Consider the following 12,181-nt stretch of genomic DNA (forward strand, 5'->3'; position numbering starts at 1 on the left):
GTTTATGGAAAAATTGAACTGAGAGACTAGACAGTTCCCATACATCTCTCTACCTTGTACAGTTTTCCCGATAATTAACGTCATGCATTAGTGTGGTCCATTTGTTACAACAGATGAACCAATATTGATACACCATTATTAGCTAAAGTTCATAGCTGACATTAGAGTTCACCTTTTATGTTGTATATTCTGCCGTTTTTGACAAATGCATAATGACATGTATCTACCATTGCAGTATCACACAGAATAGTGTCACTGCCTTAACAATCCTGTTCTCCACCTATTCATCCTTCCCTCTCCCACCAGCTCTAGCAAATACAGATCTTTTTTATGTCTATATAGTTAAGTCTTTTCCAGAATGTCACATAATTAGAATCATAGCGTATGTAGCCTTTTCAGATTGGCTTAGTAAATATGTATTTGTTTCCTCCATGTCTTTCCATGACTTGATAGCTCATTTCTTTGCATTGCCCAATAATATTTCAATCTCTGGATGCACCACAATTTGTTCATTCATCTATCAAAGAACATCTCAGTTGCTTCCAATTTTTGGCAATTATAAAGCTGCTATAAACATCCATGTGCAGATTTTAGTGTGGACATAAGTTTCTAACTCATCTGAACAAACACATAGGAGCACAATTGCTGAATCATTCCATAAAATTACATGTAACTTTGTAATAAATTGCCTATCTTCCAAAGTAGCTGTACGATTTTGTTTTTTGTTTTTATTTTTGTTTTTGTTTTTGTATTTCTGCCATCAATGAATGAGGATTGCTGTTCCTTTATGAGATGTGGATATTTCAATGGAAGCAACAAAAAATGTTGAACTCTGAGACTAGCAATGGCTAGAAGCTGTTCCCACTCCTAGACCTGAAAGGGGAAAGGAGGAAATCAGGGTTGGCAGAGACCAGAGAGAATTGGAATCATCAAGGAATCATAATCACAGAGGCGTGGAGCCACCACCAGAAAAGAGGTGCCAAAGCCAGGTGGGGGCAGGGGAGTAAGTATTTTGATCTCTTTCTCTTGCTACCTGCTGCATTCCCGTCAGTGCCTCCCATTAGTTAATCCAGGTAGAAGCTAGAGAAGAGGAGAATCCATGTCATTAAGGGTCATTCCCTAGGGACACAGAGCAGGGCAGAGAAAGGTGGCTAATGGATCTGCGAGGGAGCAGGGTTCACACAAGCATTACAGAATTATGGTCAAGACAGTGTAGTACACAATAATATAAGCAATTTTAAAAGTACTATTGTTTTGGAGGGAATTTTCAAATGGTGAATCACTATTTTTCTGTAGTGTGTTACTATGTCATCATGCAAAGTGAAATAAGACAGAAAATGAGAACCATATGATTTCTGTCATATGGGGGATATCAAACTGAAAGCAACAAATAAACAAAAACTCATAGACATAGACAACAGTTTAATGGCTACCAAAGGGAAAGGGGGGAGAGGCAGAAGTTGATAAGGAATCAAATATGTGGTGATGGAAGGAAATCTGGCTTTGAGCAAACACAATGCAATACACATGTGCTGTATTATTGAACTCTACACTTGAAACCTATGTAATTGTATTAACCAATGTCACCCCAATAGATTTAACTTAAAAAAGTAAAATGATTGGAAAAATAAAATCTGGAACTGAAGTCACCCACGAAGTGGAGGGCAGTACATCTCTCCAGGACTTCCTGACCTGTCCGCTCACCCTGGTGAACATGCCCCTGAGCATCTCGGCAGGGGTCTTCATTCTATTTCAGATCTTTAGGGATGAGGGAGACTTGTCCTTGTCTATCAGTTATAGTGCTTAATAAAACTGCTTTAGCATGATTATTTCCGAGTGAAATTCCATTAAAACCCAACATCTATTCTTAGAATCTAAACAACAGTGTTACGGCCAACAGAAGTGCTACTTCTTGCCTGCTTCTCATCTTGAAACTCTCTTTTGTTCAATCAGGTAAAGAATTTTCTTATGAATATGGGAAAACCAAAACGAATATTCATTGTCCTTGTCTCTTAATCTATGATATGCAGGGTCCTCCAGAGCATAGGCATGGGGGGCAGGGAAAAAGGTGGGGTGCACCTCTTGCCCTAGAGTTTCTCAACCTTAGTACTCTTGACATTTTGAGTAGGATTTGTTGTCGGGAGCTGTCCTTTGTATTACAGGATATTTAGCAGCATCCTGGCCTCTACCCACTAGATACTAGCAGCTTCCTTCCTAGTTGTGACAATCAAAAATGTCTCTAGATATTTCCAAGTGTCTCCCACTAGGCAACCACACCCACCCACCCATCCCCATTTGAAATTACTGTTTTAATCTAAGGGAAGCACCAGCTTCTGTCTGCCTTTTAGTCATAGTAATTTAAAGGTCACCTTACTTAACACAGACATGATTCTGCTATTTGTAACAAAAAGGTTTTATATACTGGACCCCAACTTGTTACAAAATGACACCTCCTTTTCTAACCCAAAGCATTTTCCCTACTTCATTCTCTTTTACCCACACTCACAGGATTCCTGGTTTTAGCCTAGCTCTACCTAGCAGATCTCAGCATTCTTTGTGGCCAGATAAGTAGGGCCATTCACTGATGATACATACAAGTGCTGTAGAATTTTAAATAGTGCTTAGAATAAAAGACTTGGTGTTCTGAGATTTCTATGCTGCATACAATTAGCAAAAAAAAAAAATGTGGTGGAAGTATCTATTTGTGCCAATCACAAGTCATCAAATACTGACCTCTCATAATTTACCATATTTACCCAATGATCTTTGTTTATTAGTGTTCTTGTTTATATCTAGACTATGGCAGCTTTTTTCTTTTCAGTCTTTATCTTCCTTCAAGTGTTTGAGAAGAAAGAAATCCTAACTCTCCAACCTCTTTTTACATTGGAGGCCGTTTTATTTATTTATTTATTTATTTATTTATTTATTTATTTATTTAATATCCTGCCTCATTCCAAAAAAGGTTTTGAGAAGAATAGAGACATTGGATGGCATGGGTCAGTGAGAGAGAAACTAGAAACGACATTCCCCAATTCAACATTATTTTCTGAAACAATGTCAAGCCCTTACAAGGATGGGAAAATAACGAAGTCACATACCGTGAAAGTCAAGGATTCTCTCTTAGGGAATAAGTGTCCTCGAACTACTATCCTCCCAGGACATTTGTGAGCTTAGCAGTTTGGAATGTCAACAAGAAGGGTGATTGGGGGCAGAGGCCTGCAAGAGGCCTCATGGCTCACTCATTGATCAATGAAAGGAAAGGAGTCAAAGCTAGAAGCTGTTTGGAAAGAGTGTGTAGACTAATCACTTTGAATCAACATGCCAAAAAGATTTATCTTTCCCAGACATGAGACAAATTACAACCAAGAATCTTGAGCAAGCAAATCTCCTGAATGCAATACTCTACAGTGAATGGAGCTGAAAATTTGTTCATAAATGGTGAGACCCTGTGTTGTTTCTCTTCCAACATCCCTCGCTAATCAACCTTCTGAATGTTCAGTCCAACCAGGGAGATGAAATTGATCACTTTATTTACAATAATCATCAAGACCAAATCTGGGTTTAAAGTTCTCTATGCTGACTTGAAAGGAAAAAAAGGAGGGATGGAGGGAAGGGAGAGTGGGAATGTAATGGGTTACTTAGTCTGCCATAGTCTTTGCAAAGAGGAATTTTAGATGCCAGTTTTTGAGTGGAAGTTCGATCCTCAGATGTTTTGAGTTCATCAGACAACAAATGTCATCAGAAACCACTGCCATAAGTTGGCCAGGATACCCTCAGTTATTAACATGCTTCAGAAGGGTCTAAAAGAGCAAACTTATGAAATCACAGGCACCCACTCTGCAGAATCAGCAGTCACTCCAGCTGGGAGAGAAGAGGCCTTGGAGCAGCCTGTGTTGCTATGACCCAAGCACCTTGGCCAGAAATAGGGCTGGAAGCATAGGCACAACCCTGATAGAACAAAGATGTGGAGAATGAGGATGTCAGTTTGGCCTGTCTAGAGCAACACTGTGCAACAGAAATACAATGCAAGCCATATATGTAATTTCAAAGTTTTTAGTAGCCACACTAAAAAGTACAAAGAAATAGGGAAAACAAATTTAAATAGTATATTTTACTTAACTCAAAACATCTAAAATATCATTTCGGCATGTAACCAATATAGAAATAATTACAAGATAGTTTACGTTCATTTATTTAGAGTGTCTTAGAAATCTGATGCATATTTTACACTACATATCACAGCCCATGTGTCTATTGTCATATTGGTCAGTGTGAATCTAAAGAAACCACATAAAAGTTCTTATCTCTCAATATCCTAATACATCAGGACATGCTACAATATATCAATGGAGTGATTCCATCAACGTGACCTGGAAACAAGGTACAGTTACACACAGCAATAGTAAGAGAGGTGAATCCCATCTCTGTGCCCCAGGTAGTTGTGTGACCTTGCACAAGTCACTGGATTCCTCTTTCTTCATCTGTCCACTAAGGCAGCAGTGCTAGTTAATCTCCTAAGTATGCTTAAACTCAAATTTCCAAGGTCTCTGGATCTGTGAAAGACACTGGTGGTGGTTTTAAAGATTTGTTCACAATTATTTTTGATACCTGTTCCCACAAGAGGTAGAGCCTAATTCCCCACCTCTTCACTATGAGTTGGACTTAGTGACATGCTTCTAATGAATATAATATGGCAGAAGTTATAAGATGCCACTTCTGATATTAGGTTATTAAAAGATTGCAGTTGGATTCTCTTTCCATCTCTCTCTCTCTCTCTCCACTTCCCTCCTTCCCTCTCTCTCTTTTTCCCTCTCTCTTTCCCTCTCTCCCTTCTACCCTCCTTCCTTCTCATTACTTCTCTGGAGCAAGCCAGCTGCCATTCCATGAGGACATTCAAGCAGACTATGTAGAGGCCTAAATTGTGAGAAACTGAGTCCTGTCAATGTCTGTGTGTCATGAGCTTGGAAGAAGATCATCCTCCAGTCAAAACTTGAGGTGACTGTAACCAGAGGACAGCTTGACTACAACCTCATGAGAGACCCAGAACCATAACTGCCCAAGGAAGCTACTCTTGGATTTCTTATGCTTTATAAAAACCATAAAATAAAAAGTATACACATTGTTTTAAGCTGCTAAATCAGGGGAAATTTGTTACACAGAAACAGCTAGCTAATATAATATTCCTGAAATATGAAAGACAAGCCAAATGAACTAAAACACGGGCTGTCTGCAAACCGGATATCACGAAGACATCTTTCCACCATGCACTGGCACTTTCAGGAAGCAGGAGTGGCAAACAAGCCCACCAACTGTAATAAGTAACATTAACTGAGCATGTATGTATGCTGGGCACTGTCTCAAGCACTTACATATCTAACTCATTTGATCCCTACAATGACTTATGAGGTGGGCAGCACCTCCATTTCACAGATCAGAAAACATAAGCACAGAGAGGTTAAGTAATTTGCCCAGAATTACAGAGATTGTCAAAGACAAAACTAAGATTTGAACACTGTCTCTACCTCTGTGCTATACTGCCTCATCCATAAAATTAGGTGGATGTTCTTCCCTAGGTCTAGTTGACAGACGAGATGCACAGACACAAAATGAAAAGCCGTGAGGTAATGACTTCCCCTGGGAACAGTGTGTGTGTCCCAGGGCTAAACCAGCTACGGTTTAGTTATTTACATGTAGAGATCCTGGCAGCAGCCACAGTCACACTTCTGGGGTGCTCTGAGATGGGAAGAGTGACCAGGGCATTGACCCAAATTTTCTTAAAAATAAAGACTTTCTAATATTATAAATGATGATGCAGCAATTAATTAAGAAGGACCAATGTCACCTGAATTTGAAGGACTTGCTACTTTGGGGAATCAGTATTTCAGGTAGCAACCATGGGAAGTTGAGATGTTTTAAGAGCATGACATAGTAAGCAGAGCTGCTTTTTTAACTGGAAATGAAAAAGTGATGTTAAACCATAACAGATGACCCTTGAGTTCAAGGTTAGTAAGGACTTCCTGTCAGGGAAGGCTGTGAAATTTGAGCCTGTGGAATTTCCTTCCCCAGCATTTCCCCTCCAAGGTTTTTAGGCTACAGCACTGAAAGAGGGGAGAGGTGAATTCTACCAGAGAGGTTAGAAGCATGACTTGGGGTCAGAGCTGATTTGGAGGCCTTTAACTTTGTCATGTGCGAGCTACATAAACTCAATTAGATGATCACCACACCTACACTCCAAATTCCTCAACTGCACGATGAGGATTTATAGCAATATCTATATTATATGGATGCTATTAATGATTGATACCTCAAACTGACCTAAGTCAATTTTATCTTTCACAATTACTAGTTCCTTTTTCTAAATTAATATAAGTAGCTTTCAATAATTAGAGGTTAAATAAGACAATCTCCCCCTAACCTCCCCACAAGGTACCATGTGACAATAAAAGGAATTCTCAAGAGAAATTTACCCCAAATACAAATATTTACTTACAAGCAGGTACCAAGGGCTAGGAATTCTGGACTTAATTCTTTATTCTGCTAGGAGTTTCTACAGAGCCTTGCCCAGAAGTTTCATTTGTAATAGATGAAATTCAGTGGCAGAATTTAGCCCAGTACAGGTCACAAAATCCTTCTATAAACAGCTAGAGTCAGGACTAGTTTATATTCCTAAACTGAAAATGCTACTCAGAAGTTTGCCGAATCTTGGACTCACCCGCCCTTCATGTAAGGGGAAGCCCTGCATAGGATACCCCTCACAATCCACCTAGTTTAAACAAATATAATTCTACCAATGAAAACCTACTTCTGATGCCCATTATGTTAATTTACCAGGCTTCTGATGTTCTCCAAAAATAAAGAGCTCTAGGGCTTATAGTAGGGCATTTTGAAGGCAGTGGTAGTAAATTAGATCTCAAAATTAGTTTGCTGATTTTCACTTAAATACTACCAGTGTACTAACTTAAAGCTATAAACATGATGTCCCTGAGTGCAGAAAGCGATATATACCGCTGGCTTTTATGAGCCAGTTCAAGCCAACTCCAAGAGACCATTGAGTGTGGTCTTATGATCGGAGTTTTTGAAATGCTGACTACCCAAAGAAACATCCAATGCTAGAAACAGCTTTGTGTTAGTTATCTCATGTTGCATAAAAACTACCCCAAAACTTAGCAGCTTAAAACAATACACATTTATTATCTCAGTTTCTTTGGCTCAGGAATCTTGGTATGATTCAGCTGGTGTTCCTTTGTTTCAGGGTCTCTTAAATGGCTGTGATCAAGGTACTGGCCTCATTCATGGTCTTGCTGGAAGGCTTGACTGGAGAAGGATTCACTTCCAAGCTCAATCTTGAGTGCACAGGACTCAGTTCTTGCTGGCAGTTAGCTAGAGGTTGCCCACAGTTCCTTACCATGTGGGTCTCTCCTGCTTTATCATCACAGCCAATATTGGAGAACAGTCAGTGAGTGAAAATGAGAGTGAGTGAGTGTGTGTGACAGACAGACAGACAGACAGACAGACAGAGACAGAGACAGACAGAGACAGAGAGACAGACAGAGAGAGAGAGAGAGAGAGCCACCCGGCAAGAGAGAGGGCGAAAGCAAGATGGAAGTCACAGTGTTTTATAATCTACCTCAAAAGTCACATCCCATCACTTTCGCCATAATCAATTTGCTGTTAGTCACTTGGTTCAGCCCACATTGAAAAGGAGGGTCTTACACAGGGTATGAATACCAGGAGGTGGGAATTGTTGGGAACTATTTTAGAAACAACATACCACAAATCTCATAGAATACAGATAAAAATTAACCCCCAAGTACATGTCATGCTGTTCATGCTAAAAGTATTTCAAATTAGGTTGTAAGCAATATAAACTAAGGAAATGCAAGCTGCATAATAAGCCCAGTAAATGTTTGATAACTGCTCCTCCTCCTTCTTGTCTCTATGATATGGGAGCATTGGAAAGACCCTGTTAGAGATTGCAACCTGGTATCTCAAGAACTTCAATTTGGTCAATGAAATGTTGAAAACATTTGAGTTTCTTTAAGTATGCTTGGCCTCTTCTCTTTACCACAGACTTCACCATTCCCTATTGCCTTACATGTAGCAGATTCAACTTATTACTTTGCCAGTCTGGTCCCTGCTTGATATGCATCAGTGACCTCTTGACACTGAACACTATTTTTAATTTCCTCCCTTCCACTAAGCCTATTTGTCATTCAACAAATACTTCTTTAGTGTTATGGCAAGCCACAAGACGTATAGCTGGGTAAAATATAGCCCCCTTGCCTGACCAAATGAACTATTTCTCACTTTATTTTCTCATTTCAAACTCTAGTGTTCCATAGATGGTCAGTCTGTGCTAAAGCAACAGCAAAGGGCTGGGAAAATTCAGGAAACAATTATTCCTTGAGCAAAGGAGCCCTCCCCATACCACACTGAAGCTACGTAAGGGGGTCCAGGAAGATCCCCAGAGCACAGCCAGGCATTATAGACTAGAACAGTGTTTTTGAAAGTGTGGTCCCCAAACCAGCAGCTTAGCAACACTTGGGAATGTGTTAGAGATACAGATTTTCTGGTTGAATCAGACCTGAACCAGTAACTCTGGGGCTGGGGTCCAGCAATTTGTTTTACCAAGCTCGCCAAGTGATTCTGATGGTTCCTCTAGTTTGAGAGCCATTAAATTAGATCATGTCAGAGCTGAAAGTTATCTTAGGGATCATACGCTCAAATCCCCCACTATACAAATCAGGAAACTTAAGTGCCAAAAAGTGACATGACTGGCTAACTGCACCTAGCTAATGAGCAGCTGCCTTCCTCAAGCACAGGCATTTGAGTCCTGAGATTTCAAGCAGGCCATGGGCTGGGCTCCCTGTCAGCCCTGGGCTCCTACCTAAATCCTTTCCTTGGCTCCGAGTGTACCAAGCACCTCCATCCAGTCATGCACGGCACGTCCTGCCAAGTCTGCAGGTGTGGTCCATGTACTCAGAGGTGTGCCACTAGAAGAGTTAAACAATTACCAACCCTTGCTGGCCTTCCTGCTCTTTAATGCCACATACCTGCCCCATTACCTGCAAAGGTTAGCTCAGACAGAAGCTGTGATCTCACACCTTTCTGGATATCTGCCAATGTTGAGGGGGCTGGTATTGGGCTGCTGGGGCTGCCACCTTGTTGACACAATTAATGTCTGGACAATAAATCCAAACCTCCTCAATATACCGCACCCTAAAACAGGATCACAGTGAAGGGCACAAAATTCCTGCTATATTTCAAGTATAACCTTCTGAATCACCCTATGGAATGAGTAGACTTCTCAAAGGCACATTATGTGAGTCAGTGAACAGGATGTAAATAAAATAAAAGAAGCAATATTTATCAGAACAAGAGATCCCTTATTAAGGAAGAAAAGGGACAGGGATTTTTAGCCACTTCCTTCCATATATATGAGTGTTGGAGAGAGAGAGATGAGAAAGAGGCCCTCTAGAATTTTTCCAAGGTAACTATTTCTATATGGGACTAGAAAACAATAATGTAACTATAAGGTACATATCTTTAACTGCACTATTGGATATCTCTTAAGTTTTTTTAAAAAAATCTTCATGTCAATTTCTAAACATATTTAGAAAGACTTGATCATGAGAGGTAGAGGGAGGTGGGTAATGGGTTATTCTGAGTCCAGAGCTACATGTTATTTACAAGCAAATGAGGAATTTCGGTGACGTTAAGTAGGAATGATCTCTGAATTCCTAAGTTCCAACTGCAATGTGGAGGTTTGTTTTGAACAGTGCTTCTCAGCAGGGAGCAGGTGAGAGCTCATGTTCCTGAATCTTCTCAAAAGCATTTTAAAAATGCAAATGTCCCTCCTCTGGATATAGAGCCAATCTCTTGGGACCGAGAATAGGGGAGGTCCATTTTCCATGTTATTCCAATATATAGTGCCATCTAGCCTTAGCCCAACCCCACCAACTCCCCTCTAACTCCAACGAGGGTACAAAAATAGTGAATATATAATTCATAGCAATTCTAAAAATCCACAATACTAGATTGTGTTCCTGAAAGAGAGGAGCCAATTCTTAATCATCTCTAAATTCTTACACCCTCAAGCAGAGGTCTAAAACTAGTGGCCCTCTACTACACCTAGCCTACGAACATGCTCAGTGTTGTATCCACAGTACTAAACTTATTTTTTAAATAACATTTTGATTCAGTTACTGCAGCAAATTCTATTTTTCAAAGATTATTGCAACACTATTTCCTGGCCCACGTGCTCTTCTAGAATATAACCTTGTCGCTACTCCATCAAGAGGCAGAGCCTTGAATCCAATGTGCTTCAGACTACTTTGACAAATATAGTATGGCTGACATAATACTGCAGGACTTTTAAGACTGGGTCATAAAAGGCCATGCTGCTTTCTTCTTGTTTGTGGGAACACTGGTCTTTGAAGATCTGAGCTGCCATGAAAGAAATTTCACTATACCGAGGCTGCCATGTGAGGAAGTCAGGCTACATGTAGTTGCTCCAACTGACGGTCTTGGTCATTGAATCTTCCAGCCCAAGCACTAGACATATATGTCAATGAGCCTATAGATGACTATGGCCTCCCCGAGCCTTTGAGGCTTCCCAGCTGAGGCTTCAGACACGGTGAAGCAGACATAACACATCCCCGTTCTGCCTGTGATTTCCAACCCAAAGGAATCCACCAGAGTGGCAAAATGGTTGTTTTTCAGTGGATAAACTTAACTTGTTATGCAGAAATTATAACCGGAATAGTTTCCAACATTTTTTCATAAAGAAATTTTTGATAAAATTTCAGATTTTCTTGAAAAATTGGAGAATATGGCAGATGGACCCACCCCAAACCCAGAAGATAGGTAGAAGACCCACTTGCTAATAGATGGGAAACATACTTGATGGACATGCATGCTCTAGTTTGGCATAGCTGCCATCGCTGACACGGCATAAATCGTTACACTCAGCCTGCTGTTTTTCTTACAGAGCAGAACTTTGTCCTTCAAAGTGGATAAATAAAAGACAGAGAGGGCCCTGATTGTTGATATCAGCACCTTCTTGCCTGGCTCCTCTATGTTTTGAGTTTGCAACTCCTGCCCTGGATATAGTATATACATAATAAATAATTGTCGAATTTCTAAATCATCCATCCTTCTTCATGATGATTTTATATTTATCTCTGGATGCAGCTGATAAAAATTCCTTTTCCCATATGGTTAATGGCACTTAAGACATCTTTTTCTCTTCCTTCCTTCCTCTTTTCCTCCCTCCTACCTTCCTTCCACCTACCACAGATACATTCCTATTTGTATATAGTACTGCCGTGCACTAATTTCCTGCTCAGAATATAGAATAAAATAGTTTTCAAGCTGGAAAAGGCTTAATTCTTCAGAAAAGCACCATTTTGTTCAAGAAACACCTGCCTCAGAAGCATTCAGGAAGTTCTTTAAAATACGGAAACCGAGGCCCCTCCCCATAACCAGCAACTTAGACTGACATTCCAGTATAGAAATCTGGACCTCAGCAAGCGTTTCTCATGGTTTTGGTGCACGCCGTGACTTTAAAAATCTGTCCAGCCTTTGTCAAGAGGCCAACTAAAGAAGGTCGGTTCTGCCATCGAACCCTGGGATTGCAAAGACAGGTGTGACGTGATGAGGGTGATGCATAACATGAAGGTCAGAGGACATGTGTAGGTTGCACAGGGGGCCATGGTGACAATGACGTGGCAGGACAATGAGAAATTAGGGCCAGGACCTCTAGTAGCACAGAAACTAGGAGATAAGCTGAGCGAGGCATACTTGAGCAGGGCTCCTTGTCATGGGGCCTATGAACCTGCAAAGGGAGACAATTCCACCTCATTCGTACCAATTTCTGAATGAAATGTAGCACTTCGTTTAATTCTGAATGTAGGCAGCAAATCACAGGAGTGCTGGCAGGACCCACGAGTTTGTTCTAAAAAGAATCACAGATATTTTTATATCACAGAAATAAAATGCCATTTTCGCTCAACACTCCTTCAAAATTATGATAGTTCTTAGGCTCCCTGCTAGATTGTGCAAAGAGACTATTACATAAACACATCTGTTATTATAATTTAAAAAGTTTTTGATATATAATTTTGATATAATTTCTTTGTAATTCCGAATATTATATTTTATGGATTTAAGATATTCTTCA

This window comes from Pteropus medius, unplaced genomic scaffold (assembly GCF_902729225.1).
Source record: "Pteropus medius unplaced genomic scaffold, Ma_sr-lr_union100, whole genome shotgun sequence".
Lineage (NCBI taxonomy): Eukaryota > Metazoa > Chordata > Mammalia > Chiroptera > Pteropodidae > Pteropus > Pteropus medius.